The 20,078-nt window shown below is 45.0% G+C and overlaps 1 protein-coding gene and 1 pseudogene across 1 annotated transcript in view; one reads left to right on the plus strand and one right to left on the minus strand.

Moving 5' to 3' along the window:
• Positions 1-20,078, minus strand: part of LOC138260229 (uncharacterized) — a 178,667-nt gene that overhangs the window by 18,454 nt on the left and 140,135 nt on the right. The gene's annotated exons all lie outside the window — the stretch shown is intronic.
• Positions 13,914-16,947, plus strand: LOC138291398 (protein KTI12 homolog; annotated as a pseudogene).

Raw genomic sequence — 20,078 nt, forward strand, 5'->3', positions numbered from 1 at the left:
CCAGCTACATAATGGTAACTCTGAACATAGATATGTTTGGTATCAAACATGTTGGAATTATACCCTAACGCTTTTGCAAGCACTGGTTGTATCATTCCATGCACTCTGGGGGCTCCTTAGAGGACCCCCCTTAGTTGCCATTCCAGCCTTCTGAGGTTTTCCAGGCAGCCCCAGCTGCTGTCACCTCTCAGACAGGTTTCTGCCCTACTGTTGCTTGAGCAGCTCAAGCCCTTGAAGGCAGAACAAATTATTTCCTTTGGGAGAGGTGTGTTACACCCTTTCCCTTTGGAAATTGGTGTTCAAGGCTTGGGAGGGGTAGCCTGCCCAAGCCTCTGGAAATGCTTTGAAGGGCAAAGATGTTGCCAAGCCATCCTGACCAGGCAATCAACATTTTCAGACATAAAGCATGTATGGTCTTTTGAGATGGAGGTTACGTACTATATGTGTGGGAGCCTTGTATGTCCAAGGATGTTTTCCCAATAAGCTAATCCTATGAATTATAGCAAACTATAAGGACATTTTTTAACATATGGTTGTTGGTTTTTGAAAACTATTAGAGACAGATCAGTATACTACCGACCTATTTGGAGATACAGAAATTAGTAAGATCTGCTCCCAAACTTCCTCCTTCCTAAGAATGTCTCTTTTGATATTGGAATGTCCCAGGAATGGCACACAGTTTTGTTCCCTACCCGGACTGCCCAACTGAGAGCATCTGATATTCTGGTTATTAGATATCTGGCACTAGCGCATACTAATCTAACTTGTGTGAATGCAAAGTCATAGGCTTGTAGTTTCATGTGAGTGAGGTCCTGAGCCTGTCCTAGACAGGGAGGGGTACACCAAGTACACTCTTAGCATATATGTGTGTAGACACAGCATACTGTGTTTAAGTGTGTCAGCAATCATGACCATATATTTGTATGTATGTCATGTCAGTGGAAACAAAGCCTACCTTTTGTCAGTGACATTACCGATGACGTCACTGATGACATCTCATATGACATCACTGATGACATCATTCAGTGAGTGTAAGTGGTAGTATGATGTGTGAGTGGGTGTGTGTTAGAAATGGGGTTTTTGGTTGGCAGTCAGGTTACCCTCTGTCCAAGCAAAAGCCCTCACTCTAGTCAGGGTAAGTCACACACTATCCAAGATTATCCAGTGCCCACCCTCTGGTAGCTTGGCACGAGCAGTCAGGCTTAACTTAGAAGGCAATGTGTAAAGTATTTGTGCAATAAATCATACATTGCCTTCTAAGTTAAGCCTGACTGCTCGTGCCAAGCTACCAGAGGGTGGGCACCGGATAATCTTGGATAGTGTGTGACTTACCCTGACTAGAGTGAGGGCTTTTGCTTGGACAGAGGGTAACCTGACTGCCAACCAAAAACCCCATTTCTAACATTGGTGGCAGCGGTGGGATAGGACTTGTATTTGTGCAATAAATCATACAATACCACCATATAGCACCACAAAAATACACCACACAGTGTTTAGAAAAATATATAATATTTATCAGGATAATTGTAGGTCAAAAAGAATAAAGTTGCAATGGGAAATTGTAGAGATATCACTGAAAAGTGATATAAAGTGCCTTAAGTCTTTAGAATATAAACAAAGTCTCTTTCAAGCACAAGTACCTGGTTGGGAGTGGAAAAATCTCCTCAGAGGGCCACAAGCGAAGAGATGCGTGGAAAAAGGGTGTGTGCGTCGATTTCTCCCCAGCACACACGGACTTTGCGTCGTTATTTTCCACGCGGGGAAGTCGGGCGTCGTTTTCCGGTGCGTGGACAGTCTCTTTCTGTGGATCGCGGGGATTACCAGATGTCCCGGGTCTGTGCGTGGATTTTCCTGCTTGTCCTCCGGGTGCGCGTCGTTCTGCGGGGCTGCGCGTCGAAATTACGATCTCACGGCAGGCGTCGCGTCGATTTCTCCTCTAGACTTCGATCTGCGGGGCTGCGTGTTGAAATTACGATCTCACGGCAGGCGTCGCGTCGATTTCTCCTCTAGAGGTCAGGCGGCGTTGTCCTGGCGAGGCTGTGCGTCGGATCTTCGATCGTCCCAAGAGCGTTGCGTCGATCAGCGTCGGAGTGCGGCGTTTTTCTCACCGCGAAACAAGCTGTGCGTCGAAATTTTCGGCGCACGGAGCGTCCAAGTAAAAGAGAGAAGTCTTTTTGGTCCTGAGACTTCAAGGAACAGGAGGCAAGCTCTATCCAAGCCCTTGGAGAGCACTTTCACAGCCAGACAAGAGTTCAGCAAGGCAGCAGGGCAACAGCAAGACAGCAGTCCTTTGTAGAAAGCAGACAGGTGAGTCCTTTGAGCAGCCAGGCAGTTCTTCTTGGCAGGATGTAGTTTCTGGTTCAGGTTTCTTCTCCAGCAAGTGTCTGATGAGGTAGGGCAGAGGCCCTGTTTTATACCCAAATGTGCCTTTGAAGTGGGGGAGACTTCAAAGAGTGACTAAGAAGTGCACCAGGTCCCCTTTCAGTTCAATCCTGTCTGCCAGGGTCCCAGTAGGGGGTGTGGCAGTCCTTTGTGTGAGAGCAGGCCCTCCACCCTCCCAGCCCAGGAAGACCCATTCAAAATGCAGATGTATGCAAGTGAGGCTGAGTACCCTGTGTTTGGGGTGTGTCTGAGTGAATGCACAAGGAGCTGTCAACCAAGCCCAGCCAGACGTGGATTGTAAGGCACAGAAGGATTTAAGTGCAAAGAGATGCTCACTTTCTAAAAGTGGCATTTCTAGAATTGTAATATTAAATCCGACTTCACCAGTCAGTAGGATTTTGTATTACCATTCTGGCCATACTAAATATGACCTTCCTGCTCCTTTCAGATCAGCAGCTGCCACTTCAACATTGTATGAGGGCAGCCCCAATGTTAGCCTATGAAGGGAGCAGGCCTCACAGTAGTGTGAAAACGAATTTAGGAGTTTTACACTACCAGGACATATAACTACACAGGTACATGTCCTGCCTTTTACCTACACAGCACCCTGCCCTAGGGGTTACCTAGGGCACACATTAAGGGTGACTTATAGGTAGAAAAAGGGGAGTTCTAGGCTTGGCAAGAACTTTTAAATGCCAAGTCGATGTGGCAGTGAAACTGCACACACAGGCCTTGCAATGGCAAACCTGGGACAAGGTTAAGGTAGCTACTTAAGTGGGTGGCACAACCAGTGCTGCAGGTCCACTAGTAGCATTTAATCTACAGGCCCTAGGCACAGGTGGTGCACATTATCAGGGACTTATAAGTAAATTAAATAGTCCAATCAGGTATGATCCAAGGTTACCATGTTTTAAGGGAGAGAGCATATGCACTTTAGCACTGGTTAGCAGTGGTAAAGTGCGCAGAATCTAAAAACCAGCAAAAATGAGGTCAGAAAAAGAGAAGGAGGAAGGCAAAAATTTTGGGGATGACCCTGTCAAAAAGCCAGGTCCAACAGTGTGTGAATGTGTCTATTGGTTAATGTGTGGTTGAATCATGTGCTGTATGGGAGACTGCATGGATGTGTAAGTTGCAGTATAGGTGAGCAAGTGACTGTGCGGGTAAGTGAATGGGTGTCACTGTATTGGTGAGTGACTTGGTGAGTCACTTACTGTATGGCTGTAAGTATCACTGAGTATCAGTGACTGTATGCAAGAGTCAGTGAGTGTATGAGTAGCTGTATCGTAAACTGAGTGGCTGAGTCAATTGCTATATTGGATAGTAAGTAGATGTGTGAGAACTTATGTTGGTCAGTGAGTGGCTGTGTGAATGGTTGTATGGGTGACTGAGTGAGTATTTAAATGCCTGTTCATGTGAGTGAGTTGGTATGTGAACAGTTGTATAGATGAGTGAATGTGTGTGTAAGTGACTGTAATAATGTAATAGTGAGTCAGTGACTGTGTGGGTGAGTGCATGGGTGTGTCAGTGTTTCTACAGCTGATTAACTGAATGTGTCACTAAAATAGTGATCTATTAATGGGATACACAAGTATGAGTGGGTGTGTCAGTGAGTGTGAGTGGGTGTGTAAGTAAGTGTATGAGTCTGTGAATACCTTAGTGGTGTATGGGTCAGTGAGTGGTTGTGTCAGTGGCTGTTTCAATGAATGTCTGTATATAACTACTTTTATGCATCTCTGAATAAGTATGTGAGCAGATGTGTATGTGTGGATATACAAGAGTTTGTATCAGCAAATGAGTGGGTGTATGACTGTGTGGGTGTTGCCAGTCATCAGTGATGTCATATGAGATGTCATAAGTGATGTCATCAGTGTTGTCACTGACCATGTTATGAGTGATGTAATATGTTAGGTCATAAGCAGTAGTTATAGTTAGCTCAGGTAACTATAACTGCTAAGTTTCTATGGTTTTGTACAAATAAAGTTCAGAACCTAACTTTAACTATAATATTTTCATTGAATTTCTAATGTTTTATTTTTGTTCTATTTCCTAACTATAACATCCCTGTAACCTTTGTTTATTAAAGTGAATGTCTATTTTTTTTTACATATAGTCATTTTAATTACTATACGTTAATCCAACCATTGCAGAGCACAGCATTTGGCCTCCGGCCAGACCCTGAAGCCAACCCCCTAAAACCACCCAACCGTGCACGTCCTTTACCCATGCATAGGGGAGGTTGCCCGCAAGACCTGGTCTGCAACCAGAACCTGCAACCAACACTCCCCAACCACCCAAACCTACGCTGTGCACAGCCCTTTCGCCGTGCATGGCAGGAGTTAACCGGAGCTTCTCTGGGTGTGAGAATAGATGTGAGAGGTTTATCTGGGGGGATAGTAGCTGTCAGATTGTCTGTCTGGGTGTTATAGTGCATACATCAGTGTTTTAGTTGGTGTGTCAGTCTGTGCACGGGTCTCTGAGTGGCTGTGTGAGGGGGTCACTGGGTCTGTGAGTTGGTGCATGAGTGAGTGGGTCTGTGAGTGGATGCGTAAGTGACCAAGTTGGTGTGTGAGTGGGAAAAATTGATTGACAGAGAGAAAGAAAGAGAGAGAGAAAGAAAGTAAGAGAGTTGTTTTAGACTTTAATATCTCATATACTTATAATGAGATATTTTTATTAGATTTAACAAAAATGTATTTAATATATTTTAAAAAGTAAAAAAATGTAAATGTTTCTTTTCTTTTCTTTTTTGTTTTAGCCCTTTCTAGGGAAACTTTAAGGGCTATAACTAGTTCTTTCGCCATGCACAGCAAATTACTCCACATATTATGTAATTGATGAGATTTAGTATGGCATCTCTGATATTATCACTGCAACATTTCCAATAAACTTATTCATAAGAAAACTGTGCATGGCAAGGGAGCAAGTTAAAATATCCTCAGGGTGTGAGTTATAGTTACTTAAAATAACTCTAACTAAAACTGCTGAATTTCTATGGTTTTGTACGAGTAAATTCAGAACATAACTATAACATCCCTGTAACCTTTGTTTTTTGAGTGCATAAATATATATATATATATATGTGTGTGTATATGTATGTGTCTATATATATATGTCTATATATATATATATATATATATATATATATATATATATATATATATAAAATTGATGTAAATGTTTTTTTAGGTAATTTTTTATATATATACATCTATATAAATAAATCTGTATCTTTCACTAATTTCTCTCCTCACACTTTTGCTCTTCTGCATCAGAACTTGTGTTCTTCATGCTCTTCTGCATCACTCTTTTGGTTGGTTCCTCTTTTCTTTCTGCTCTTTTCTTGTCCTTTTTAGTGAATCTCTTTCTCTTTTCACTCACCCACACCCCACCCCCTGTGCTCCAGCTACCTCCAAGAACTTACTTAATGGCGGAGGGGCAGCATATGCACATGGCAGGCACACTGCTGGCACACTGAAGATACATCAAAGCAAGTCTGTGTGCATCTGTACACACCTGGACTGCACCCAGCACCACAAACCCTGGTCTAATGACCCCTTGCAGCTACACCACCACTGCCCTCAATGCTATTGACTTTGGATGTGGCGACGACCGCTGTTGCCGTATGCACCTCACACCACAGTAGGACCTTTCACATGCAACTACTGGCATTTCACCTGCTGCAACAGCCCCACACTCTCCATCCTCATATAGCCCACCCATATACCACACCCACACCCACACCACAACAGTATCTCACATGTGTGTTTCCCAAAACACGTTAACTCTGTAAATATACCGCAGAGATCTTTGAACACATTGACACTGTCGTACTAGACCTCCTCTTTGTCACCAAAACCTTTCTCAACCCAGCATCAGCACCCAGCATTGCTGCAGCCATCCCAACAGGGTACAAGATCACATTGTAATGCTGAATCCACAAGCCAGGTGGAGGACTCGCCATCATCCACAAGGACAACATCAAATGCACCACATTCACAAACACCAACACCCCCTCATCATGGAACACATGCACTTCAAACAACCATGATCAAAAGTACCCTTGAATACCGACCTCCAGGACCACAGACCAGCTTCAGCAAACTCATCACAAACCTCATCACATCCCTTTCCTTCAAATTCAAAGATGTCATTCTTCCTCAGTTTTCACCAGGATCACCATCAGACCTTAACTCCACAGATCTGCTCGATAACATGAATTGCATAGGGCTCGTCCAGCTGATCCAAGGCCCAGGGCAAACTGAAGGACACACTCTGACACCCATCTTCACCTCCAGCAAAAACGTCAAATTCAGTCATGTCATCCCGCTCGTATGGATGGACGACTCCATAGTTCAATTCATTATGACCTCGATGTAATCCACCACCACCCCCCAGAAAGACCTAGGGCGCCTGGACGTGACTGGAACAAAGTGATGGAAACAGACAGGCTTAATACCCTCAAAACCAATCATACACTACCAACAACCTAGACAGTGACATAAGGACATAAAGAAATTTGAAGACTGGATCTCAGATGGTGCAAACACCCTCACACCCATCAGGAACATCAAACAGAGAAAAGTCAACAAGTAAACCAGCTGGTAAACTGACAGTCTCAGGGAATCCAAATGGTACTGCTAACAGCTGGAAAGGAAAAAGAGAACTAACCAAGAAACCACTGCCCGAGCCACCTACAAATCTGCATGTAGGCACCACTACCCAAGAATAGAAATCAGCCCCAACAACTACAAAGGGCTATTCTCCATTGTCAAAGAATTCTCCAACCTGCAGCCTCAACCAATAGCACAATTCCATTGCAAGAACTCTGTAATGACCACTCTGACTGCTTTCACAACAAAATATCAAAGATCTATAGCAACATAAACTCTAAGCTGAATCCAGCAGACATCATTTGTCAAGTGACGACTACAACCACCGCCAAAGAAGGACACCTGACCAACTGGAACCCACTACTCAGGGCCCCCTGCCAACCTGTGCCCCCAATACTACTACAACCTAGATGGAATCATGATTAGCCACACACTGACTTCCATCATCAACACCTCTATTGATACTGCAATCGTTTGCTGAGAGAGAACTGCCGGAAGCTCAACACCAAAAAGATGGAAGTGCTAATCTGTAGTAACAAGAGTAAATGCCAGAAACCTAAACCTCATCCTGGACAACAAACTCACCATGGAATCACAGGTCAACACCTTCACTTCCTCCTGGTTCTACATCCTATGATTGCTGCAGAAGATCTTCAAGTGGCTACTGAAGAAATCCAGATGCACCATCACACATGTCCTCATCGTGAGTAGACAGTACTACAGCAACACACTTTAAGCCGGAATTTCAACCTACCGAGTCCACAGACTCGAATCCATCTAGAACGCCACTGCCAGACTCATCCATTACCTCCCACACTGCACCCACCTCCCACCACACTTCAGAGAGCTCCACCGACTCCCCATCCAGATATGATGCCAATTCACACTTCTCACCCACACATTGAAAACACTGCACAACACAGGACACACATACCTCAACCACTGCCTACATTTTCACCAAACCACCAGAACCAGCGCTGGAAGTTGTTTATTCTCCTACATAGTAGCAAGACAGGGAACAACCTCATCTAGCACTTCAGAGCCCCCCCTCATGAATTTTGTAACAATCTGAAGACCTGGCTTTTCAACTAACTTTGTGGGAACAGCTGAGACAGCTTGTATACAGGCTCAGTCTCACCCCAACATATCTGCTCAGTGCCTGGGTACCCTCAGGAGTGACAGGCCAAGCTATACAAATGTACATAACATAACATAATATAGTATAACATAGTATAACATATAACATGACATCTGGCTGGCTCCATTTCAATTTGAAGTTTTGCAAAATACATGGTGAGTTGTTCTCTACTTATATGCATTGATATTATGATCGTGGTAAGATATTTCAATCACTTGGGGCAAAAGAAGTTCAGGCCTTTAGCAGAACTAGCCAACAGTTCCTAGGAGTTTTGCCTACAAATGAAACTTTTAGTCCAATAGGAGTTTTTACAAGACAACTTCAAAACAGGCATCTTCACACTATAATATAAAGGTCCCTAATTTCAAGAAGGGCCCCTTTTAAATAGGCCTCTTTGATTTTTGTTTGGACACTCAGTTCCTTCCCTCCATAGCTGGTGATCAGAAAATCATACTGTGGCCATTAATACTTTATTCAGGACTGATACTTACACTTGAATAATACCTTTATCTCATTCACCATGACCACTTGAGTTTTTACTCTGGTCTGTTGTTAGCCATTCTTCTGACTCCATTCCAGCATGCCCAGCCCTACTTTTCTAGTATTCTGGAACTGTCTAGTACTGATTTCATCATTATCCCACTTTTTGATCTACAAGATGATTCTCAGCCGGTATCTAATACATTATCTTCATTGGAAGATTTTGGGTCTGCCTGGAGAACCCTAGGAGTTTCAACAGAGGCTTCTCAACTCAGCCTTCCTCAGTTCCTGGTACCCTTAAAGCCTATAGATTTGCATGATAGTTATAGAGTAGTTGGAGTCCTAATAGAGTATCAGATCCCTTTTCAGATGATGTAACCTGACATCTGACATCTTTAGCGAAGGTGCAAGTAATAGTTACCTTAGGGCATTCGTTTTAGTTACTTAAAATAACTCTAACTAGAACAGCTGAATTTTAATGGTTTTGTGCATGTAAAATCTGAAACTAACTATAACACTCCTGTAACCTTTGTTTTTTTGTAGTAAATTTCTAGTTTATTTTTTTAAGATTAAGTAAGATGCCCATCGCAATGCACATGGGGGTGTGTGGAGGCACCGCCTGGTCTGGCATTATGCTGTCCCCACCCAAGATAGCTTATCCTACCTTGGCTCCTCCTTGCCATTCATTGCCCAGGTTCATGCCCTGGCTCCCTCATTACAGCTCTGTGTGGCCATTGTTCTGCCACTGCCCTTCCTGCCTTCCCTGAATAGTTAGCTTGCTGCCCCATTCACCTCCTCCCTACCCTCAGTTGTCTGGCTCCATGCACCAGCCCTCTCCCTCCTGCCCTGCCTGGCCTGATGTGCCGCTACTGCCCTCCATTTAGCTTGATAGCCCTGCCCACTCCTCTTGCCCTTTGTTGCCCAATTCTACGCCCCATCATTGCCTTCCTGCTTAGCTTGCTGCACCTACCCGGCTTCCTTTGCCCTCTGATGTCTGTGTGCATGCCCTTACTCCCTTCTTTTCTGTTCTGTTGAGTTTCTTCTGCCCCTCCCACCTGCCTAGCATGATCAGATACCTGCTGCCCGTCCCTGCAACCACCACCCTGACTGTCCAAGTTGCCTGCCCCTAGCCCCTCCCTCTTGTCCTCCATGGTCCATTTTGCTATCACTCCATTCTGCCCTCCATGCTCTTATGGGCTGCAACTGCTCCTCCAGCCTGCCCTACATGGTCTGTTGTGAAGCCCCTTCCCCTGCCCTCTCGTGTCAGTTCAGTCCCTAACCCTCCCTTCTGTCTTCCATGGTCTTTTTGTGCATGCCCCTGCCCGCCCATCATGGCCGTTGTGCTGCCACTACCCCTCCCGCTTGCCATGTATGGTCTATAACTCGTGTTCTAACCTCCTATGTTACCAGGACCAGGAGGTCAGTGCAGCTGTCCTCTCACAGCGCTGCAACCACCATTAAGAAGTGGAGGGAGGTGGGGGGAGCAGTCAGTGGGGAGGCGGGAGGGCAGGAAAGGTGCTTCGCGGGGGCAGAGGAAAAGGGGAGAAAGGAAAAAGCACTAGGGAAAAACGAGGGGTGATAGAAGAAAAAGGCAGAAAATGCAAAAGTGAAAGAGCCACAGAGAGAAGAAAAGAAAAGGCAAATACTTGCTTGTAATGGCCACTAGACCACCAGCATCAAGGTGACGTGTAGCATAGATAGTGTTGATGACATAGGTAGGCATCCCTCTGATTATCTTGACTCTGTGAGATATATTTATACAGATCTGGCAGGACCCCTGAGGCAGGTATGTTCCCAAACAATAGATAAGAAAGCATGCTTGGGGCAGCAATTATATAAACAATTTCCTGAAGAGGTACATTATGCACACAAAAGTGGGAAAGTAATTAATAATGTGAATACCTATGTATCCCATTTATCTTTGGCGCTGATAGTGACGCCTTTACAGAACGGCACTGATAATGTGAAACTAAAACATCTTCCTAACTATAAACATGGCAGCCATCTTGGAAGAAATAATTAAATAAATGTGCTAAAACAGAGCAAGCTAAGTAGGTTAAAAGTCACGGGGTGACAGGGGACAGGCCTGCAACCCAGAAGGCTAAGCTAACCCCTGAGTCCCATTAAAACTAAATAGGATCCACTACACATTCAAACTGCACAGTGGTTCTGAAAATATTGAGCCAAAAAACATGAGTCATTTTGTATTTAGATTTCTGCCAGGATTGATGCCCAACATCAGTACCAGGATTCAGCAGCATTTAATTTGCTGGCAGAACGAGGCACTGTAGTGATGAAATTGAATTGAAGCAGAAAAGGTTGAAGGAGAAGTTAATGGTGATGAAATAGAAAGCTGCTTAGACAGGAAATAAGAGCTAGCAGATGATGGTGAACACTACTGGAATGCAAGGTGTGCAAGAGCAGGTTAACAACGTATCTTAGTTTAGGGGTTGAGGACATAGGACCTCATTACGACTTTGGCAGTTTTTTCAAAAGACCGCCACAGCGATGGCCGCCAAAAGACTGCCATGTTGGTGGTAATCTGACCCCTGTATTACGAGTAACACACTGAAGACCGCCACAAAACAGCCACAAATCTGACACTGCCAGGACACAGGCAGTTGGGAAAGAGGTGGTCCTACCACCAGCCGAAAACTTTCCACCCACCAGATTACGAATCACAAATCACCTCAGTGGTTCTTCCATGGCGGAAAACCATTGGCAGTGTGAACCATCGCGCTCAACAACTCACTTCAGACAAAACACAACACCACATTGGACAGTTCAAATACCCCACACCTGACACACACACACAAACACCAGCTACACCTACTCACTGCACTACATAACACACATCCACACAACCCTCAATCATTTGCTACCAGAACAACATTCACAAACAGCGAGGACCCACAAACTAACGATTTAGCACTTGTCCACCATAGTCACATATATACTTCACACTCAGTACACCCCACACAACTGCATGAACAACGCAATACACACATAACGACTGATACACAGACACACACATACACAGAAGCACCACAATTGACCATCACACACAATGAAACACCCCCACCTCACCAATCACCCTACACTGCACCCTTACACACACATCACCCAACCACACCTATAACACAACCACCACCATGTCCCATCAAAAGCACCGATGCTTCACAGACGATGAGTTGAAGGTCATGGTTGGTTAAATTGTCGGAGTAGAGTCACAACTGTTTGGAGCACAGGTCCAGCAAACATCCATTGCCAGAATAATTGAGTTATGGCAGAAAATTGTCGACAGGTTCAACTCAGTAGACAACTATCCATGCACAAGGGAGGACATCAGGAAGCGGTGGAATGACCTACGGGGGAAGGTGCATTCCATGGCATCACGTCATCAGATTGCTGTGTAGAAGACTGGTGGTAGGCCCCCGCATCCTCCCCCAAAGTTCACATCATGGGAAGAGAAGGTCTTGGACAGCCTGCAGCCTGAGGGCCTGACTGGAATACCCAGAGGACTGGACCCTGGTAAGTAACTACCACTTCCCTGGCACACATTTGTCATGTCCAGCATGTTTCATCACCACCCAAACACTCCCCAATTCACTCTATCTCTCACTACACCTCTCACCTAATCACCTAATGCCCCTGTCCTGCATGCCACACCACCACCCAGCCCCAATGTCCACATAGTCCCTGGCAAGTGCACGGATAGCAGTGCCAATAACAATTACTACAACTCCCACAAAGTACTAGCCCATCAACATCAAAACCTGCAATGTGCACTTCATATCACATCTCTTGCATGCATGGCTATTGCAGTAGCTACACCAACTTGATGCTTGACTAAGGGCTACTACATGGCAATGATAGCAATACAATGGCAAAACACAATCGCAAACAAGGCCAAACACAGCCACAGCACTGTCACCAAACCTAATGGCCACTTATCCAGATCAACAACCCTGAAATGGACAGATCATGGGCTGAAAAGTAAGAAGGTATACTCCATGCACAACATGCACAGACAGTACAAGCAACCTTGCATACACACATACTCTCCTGCCACTTGGACACCATGCTACAATGTACAGCCATTCCCACTCACATCTAGCAGGCCACAATAGCCACGAGCTAAAAGGGCACACCTGTCATGTGAACAATCACACAGGAACAGAACCCACACACTGAGCTAGGGTTACCAAGCCTGATTGACACCAACCTCTATGGAGCATGGTATACATGTTGCAATCCATTATGCACAAACAGTGTTTGTAGTGCAACATCTGTCATTGCCATTGCTGGTAATCAAGTCAAGCCACTGTATGCTTCAGACAAAGAGACAACCAATCACATATCCACCATTTAAGTTTATTTCACTCCATCCACAGGTACCCCTGCCCACGCCACCATGGAGAGGATACCTGAGACAGACAGCCCTCCTCACGATGAAGGCCCCAGTGAGGACAATCCCGCTGGATGTGTAGACATTGACAACCTATCTGGCCCATCTGGGACATCTGGTCATTCAACCACTCCCTGACTCGCCCTGCCCACATCAAACCACCCCTACCCTGTGGCATCAACATCACACCCAACCCTTTGTCCCCAAATATGTGTCCTAAGGACTGTTAAATCAATTGTGTGGCCCACAGTACAGGGACGTGAGTCACCCCATCAGACCTAAGACAATGAAGGTCCTGGCGACACTGGAAGTAGGCACACAGTGCCATGGACATAGGCACCTGGGGGCAAGGGGTGTGGGAGGGAACCTGTGGGCCAGAGGACAGGGCAGCCAAGGGAGTCACCTGACCAGGAAACCATCACCCAAGTCTCGAGAGCATACCAACAAACCCAGGACAGAATGGGACAGATCATTACAATGATGGGGAAAAATCAAAGGCTGCAGAGGGAATACCACCAGTAGGACATGTAACAGTGGCAGGCCCACAATGCCACCATGACCTCCATTGCAGGGGTGCTCAGGGGCATCAACACCACCCTGCGTGCTTCCTCCACCCACCAGCACGGCCATTCCATTAGCCACATTACATCTAAGCCTTCAAAATCTGCAGCAGTTCATGGAATGGAGGCCTTGCCAGAAAGACACAGGCCTCAGGGACACCTCCCTACGTAGCCTTAAGAACCCCTCTGCAAACGTGGAAATCCACCCTAACATCCGGCCAGAGCAGGTACCAAAACTAAACCCACTGCCAGGAACTGAAACTCTCCTGATTTGTCTCCCTTGTGTGCCACAGAGACACACTGTTGACTGTTCCATGACATTACTCTATTTTCCAATGGCCCTTGGACACTGGACTTGTGCTACCTACATCTGTGCCAGCTATTCTAGGGGGTTCGAGTCTTTAGGAGTGGATAGGAATGTAGTGTATGCAAATTTTCGAAAAGAGAAAGAAGTCAGAGAAGCTTTGCGAGCTAAAGTTGAAAGAAAGCTGAACGAGGAGGATGTGGTGATCCTGGGCTTCCTTAACTACATAAAATGTCACAGATACGAGCTGTGCTGTTTGGGAAAAAAAATACACAGATACCTCACAGCTTGATTCACTGCCTGACCGTATCTGAAGTCAGCATCCCGTGGAATAACACAGAGAGCCTGTAAACGAGTACTTGCATGAAATATCCGATGCACTTGCACAGCGTTTCAAAGCCCCCGATTTAAGGAACCGCTGGGACAGTCCTCTATTCACTATGCAGAAAGATGACATTTGAAGACATCTGTGATGCCATTTTCCACAAGAAAGCCCATCCTCCCAACCAGTCCACCCAAATACAACCGGTTTCTTTCACAAATTGCATGCAAGAGTGGGACACAATTACGCATGATGTTGTGACAGAACTTCTTAATGCCCAGAAAACCAGTGTTACAGGAGACTTGATAACAGAGCCTGGAGCTAATGAAAACAAGCATTGGCGAAGCCAATAGGTTTTGCCTCTATGAAATCTATTGATTTTGTCAATATTTTTAAGCATGTTTCTCTAAAAACAAACATTATATAAGTGCACAGCTATGATGGTCTGGGAACACACAAGGTTATCGTATTTCTTATTACAGAATGGCGTGCAACTGTCAACCAGTTTATAACATGCCATGTTGTTTTAATCTACGTAAAACACGAACACAATGTCTATGGAGTTAATCTTTTATGTATAGCAGATGGTCGGCCATTGGGCCAGATGCATTCAAGATTTTTTAGGAGAACATCAAGAGTTAGCTGTGAATACTTTAGGTCTGGATCTATATAGTGTGTCACATTCGTGCATGACCACACAAGGTTATCCAAGGTTAGGCGTTATAGCAATTCTCACCAATTTGCGACTATAGCACTGAACACCATGCTTCATCCTTTTCTAAGCATTAATTTAAATGACACACATTAGCCATTGTATGGTGGTTGCTAGCACAGAACAATGGAAAGCTTAGGATGATGTCAGGAACCAAACATTTGGCAGCTGCGAGCGTTCAGCCCACTGAGCTATCCTTTGGCCTAGCAGTTTGACATACCACATCTCAATTTCAATGCCGATTCCCAGTTACGCTGGCTTTATGCAGGAGTCCGACCCCCGCAGAAATAGGTAGTATGTATACACTACATAGAAAAACAACTTTACATGTGAAATTTACAAACTTTTAGAATATAGCATCTACAAGTCTGGATCTAGTATTGTAAAGGAAGCCCGTTAAGCAACACTGGTATCGGGTAGATCCCGTGTTAAGAGGCATACATCCTAGTCTTAGCAGGGTAGCCCCCTCCTTTTACACTAAAGTCTTAAAAATTTAGAAAAATAACCTGAAAACGTGTAAACAGATGTTACTAGCAGTTCTCCATAAAATCGTGTTTAGGCTACAAATATACTTGATAAACGGTGGCCACACTGAATTGTTGATCTAAACTAAAAGGAATAATTCGGAGCAAAACAATTACGACTGAAGCCTCGAATGTGGAATTTTAAGAAACGTGGGCTGAGGTGCACCCACGTTCATATAGTATTTAATAGACGCGCAGCAGCAAATCGCTGCTTGACCGAGGGGTGCCTTAAATGCGTCCTATGGGAGAGGAAGTCACAAGCAGTTACAGTCTGTGCGCCGAGTTGGTGGCACGTGATCCGGTCTTTCTGCTGGATCAATATCGGAGCAGGAACGCAGGCCCTGCGTGAGGCTGACCTTTCTCCTTTCCCCACAGGTCCGACCTTAAGCATCACAAACAGGTCACGGCATCTTCATTAGAAGCACCTCCAAGAGCAGCCACTGGCTCGAATGAGTGCTTGGCGTAGGGTAAAGAGTAACTACCGTCTTTAAACAGTTCCAATGTGGCTCCAAGCTTGGCTAATGCAATAACTCAACCCCCAATATAATGCAAAAAGAAATGACCATGTTGAAGTAGCACCCAATTTGGCGCCATTAGCAGCCCCTGACTCGACCAGGTACCCCCACTATAGCGCCAAAGGCAACCACTAGTTTAAAACCGCATCAAATAAGGGGTTATGTAAAGCCATTGTAATAAAAACTATGTTACTGTGAACCAGGAATGAACGAAAGAATGAGAGAGACAGACTTGTTCAGCTGCCTCTTGCCACGTACCGGTCCTTTTATGGTACGGATGTCTGCACAGATGCTGCCCGAGCCGCGATGGCAGCGCATGTCAGTATAAACACCTGGGTGGCCAAAACATGCTGCTGCCACTTGCAAAATAATACGCACAGAAAAGGCAATTCGAAGCAGCCTCGGGGAGGAGACACCGATGACAGCAATACCGCATGAAGCGCCACCACGACGCTGGAGGGCACACAGGCTGCAGAAACACGGAGCGCAAAGCAAAAGTTACAACAAAAGAGGTACCCTCAGAGTGGTGCCACAGAGGAAGGACACTGCCTAGTGTCCAATTAGAAGTGACTGGAAGGAATACTTGGTCCACAGGTATCCCTACGATGAACACAATAGGAAGTGAAGCAGAAGGAGGTGGAGATAGCATTCGGGCCAATCACAAGAAGGTAAATCGGATTGACATTGGATTAAGCCAATGGGAAGTTCAGGTAAGTAGGGGGCTGATTCCAAGACCCTTTTACTTTTTTTTAAATAACAAAATATTTTGCAAGAATGCCCGCAAGCGCGTGTGCAGGCAAAACCTAAAAAATAGAACTTGCAAGAATTGTGAGCACGGTAGAGCTGCAGAAAGCAAGACATCAGTTTATCAGCCACAGGAACACGCATCCAAACGAAACATCACTCAGCTAGCCAACATGTTGGTGCAATACCTGAAAAAAGCGTATACATTAGAACAGAGTGTCATTCTGCTTCATGTCATCAATGAATAACTCAGAAACGAAAAGGACTTTAAATGACCAGATGGATTTTTTTTTAACCCCTTCACTGCCATGCCTTTTCAGGGAGTCACTAGTCTAGCCACACAATGCTGGATCCCAGAACCTAAACATTTCTGAAAAGTAGACACAATTCCGAATTCAGCAATGGGTAATTTGTGTAGATCCTACAAGGGTTTCTTACAGAAAATAACAACTGAAATAAAAAAATATTGAAATTGAGGTGAAAAAAACTGCAATTTTTCTCTACGATTTACTCTGTACCTTTTTCCTGCAATGTCGTTACATCTACTGGACTCTTCTGGTTGCGGGGATATATAGGGCTTGTAGGTTCATCTAGAACCCTAGGTACCCAGAGCCAATTAATGAGCTGCACCTTGCAGTGGGATTTCATTCTATACAGGGTATACAGCAATTCATTTGCTGAAATATAAAGAGTGAAAAATAGTTATCAAGAAGACCTTTGTATTTCCAAAATGGGCACAGGAATAGGTGTTGAGGAGCAGTGCTTATTTGCACATCTTTGAATTCTGGGATGCCCATACTAGCATGTGAATTACAGAGCATTTCTCAAATAGACGTCTTTTTTACATACTGTCTTATATTTGGAAGGGAAAATGTAGAGAAAGACAAGGGGCAATAACACTTGTTTTGCTATTCTATGTTCCCCCAAGTCTCCTGATAAAAATGGTACCTCACTTGTGTGGGTAGGCCTAGCGCCCACGACAGAAAAATGCCCCAAAACACAACATGGACACATCACATTTTCCCAAAGAAAAAAGAGGTGTTTTTAGCAAAGTGCCTATCTGTGGATTTTGGCCTCTAGCTCAGCCAGCACCTATGGAAACCTACCAAACCTGTGAGTTTTTGAAAACTAGAGAGCTAGGGGAATCCAATACGGGGTGACTTGTGGGGCTCTCACCAGGTTCTGTTACCCAGAATCCTTTGCAAACCTCAAAATTTGGCTAAAAAAACACTTTTTCCTCACATTTTGGTGACAGAAAGTTCTGGAATCTGAGAGGAGCCACAAATGTCCATCCACCCAGCATTCCCCCCAAGTCTTCCGATAAAAATTATACCTCACTTGAGTGGGTAGGCCTAGTGCCCACGACAGGAAATTCCCCAAAACACAAGGTGGACACATCACATTTTCTCAAAGAAAACAGAGGTGTTTTTTGCAAAATGCCTACCTGTGGATTTTGGCCTCAAGCTCAGCCGGCACCTAGGGAAACCTACCAAACCTGTGCATTTTGTAAAACTAGAGACCTAGGGGAATCCAATACGGGGTGACTTGTGGGGCTCTCACCAGGTTCTGTTACCCAGAATCCTTTGCAAACCTCAAAATTTGGCTAAAAAAACACTTTTTCCTCACATTTTGGTGACAGAAAGTTCTGGAATCTGAGAGGAGCCACAAATGTCCATCCACCCAGCATTCCCCCCAAGTCTTCCGATAAAAATTATACCTCACTTGAGTGGGTAGGCCTAGTGCCCGCGACAGGAAATTCCCCAAAACACAAGGTGGACACATCACATTTTCTCAAAGAAAACAGAGGTGTTTTTTGCAAAATGCCTACCTGTGGATTTTGGCCTCAAGCTCAGCCGGCACCTAGGGAAACCTACCAAACCTGTGCATTTTGTAAAACTAGAGACCTAGGGGAATCCAATACGGGGTGACTTGTGGGGCTCTCACCAGGATCTGTTACCCAGAATCCTATGCAAACCTCACAATTTGGATAAAAAAACACTTTTTCCTCACATTTTGGTGACAGAAAGTTCTGGAATCTGAGAGGAGCCACAAATGTCCATCCACCCAGCATTCCCCCCAAGTCTTCCGATAAAAATTATACCTCACTTGAGTGGGTAGGCCTAGTGCCCGCGACAGGAAATTCCCCAAAACACAAGGTGGACACATCACATTTTCTCAAAGAAAACAGAGGTGTTTTTTGCAAAATGCCTACCTGTGGATTTTGGCCTCAAGCTCAGCCGGCACCTAGGGAAACCTACCAAACCTGTGCATTTTGTAAAACTAGAGACCTAGGGGAATCCAATACGGGGTGACTTGTGGGGCTCTCACCAGGTTCTGTTACCCAGAATCCTTTGCAAACCTCAAAATTTGGCTAAAAAAACACTTTTTCCTCACATTTTGGTGACAGAAAGTTCTGGAATCTGAGAGGAGCCACAAATGTCCATCCATCCAGCATTCCCCCCAAGTCTTCCGATAAAAATTATACCTCACTTGAGTGGGTAGGCCTAGTGCCCGCAACAGGAAATTCCCCAAAACACAAGGTGGACACATCACATTTTCTCAAAGAAAACAGAGGTGTTTTTTGCAAAATGCCTACCTGTGGATTTTGGCCTCAAGCTCAGCCGGCACCTAGGGAAACCTACCAAACCTGTGCATTTTGTAAAACTAGAGACCTAGGGGAATCCAATACGGGGTGACTTGTGGGGCTCTCACCAGGATCTGTTACCCAGAATCCTATGCAAACCTCACAATTTGGATAAAAAAACACTTTTTCCTCACATTTTGGTGACAGAAAGTTCTGGATTCTGAGAGGAGCCACACATGTCGTTCCACCCAGCGTTCCCACCAAGTCTTCCGATAAAAATGATACCTCACTTGTGTGGGTAGGCCTAGTGCCCGCAACAGGAAATGCCCCAAAACACAAAGTGGACACATCACATTTTCTCGAAGAAAACAGAGGTGTTTTTTGCAAAATGACTACCTGTGGATTTTGGCCTGTAGCTCAGCCAGCACCTAGGGAAACCTACCAAACCTGTGCATTTTTTAAAACTAGAGACGTAGGGAAATCCAAGACGGGGTGACTTGTGGGGCTCTCACCAGGTTCTGTTACCCAGAATCCTTTGCAAACCTCAAAATGTGGCTAAAAAACACCCTTTCCTCACATTTCGGGGACAGAAAGTTCTGGAATCTGAGAGCAGCCACAATTTTCCTTCCACCCAGCTTTCCCCCAAGTCTCCCGATAAACATGGTACCTCACTTGTGTTGGTAGGCCTAGTGCCCGTGACAGGAAATGCCCCAAAACATGAAGTGGACACATCACATTTTCTCAAAGAAAACAGAGGTGTTCTTTGCAAAGTGCCTACCTGTGGAATTTGGCCTC

Source organism: Pleurodeles waltl, chromosome 1_1, assembly GCF_031143425.1.
Source record: "Pleurodeles waltl isolate 20211129_DDA chromosome 1_1, aPleWal1.hap1.20221129, whole genome shotgun sequence".
NCBI lineage: Eukaryota > Metazoa > Chordata > Amphibia > Caudata > Salamandridae > Pleurodeles > Pleurodeles waltl.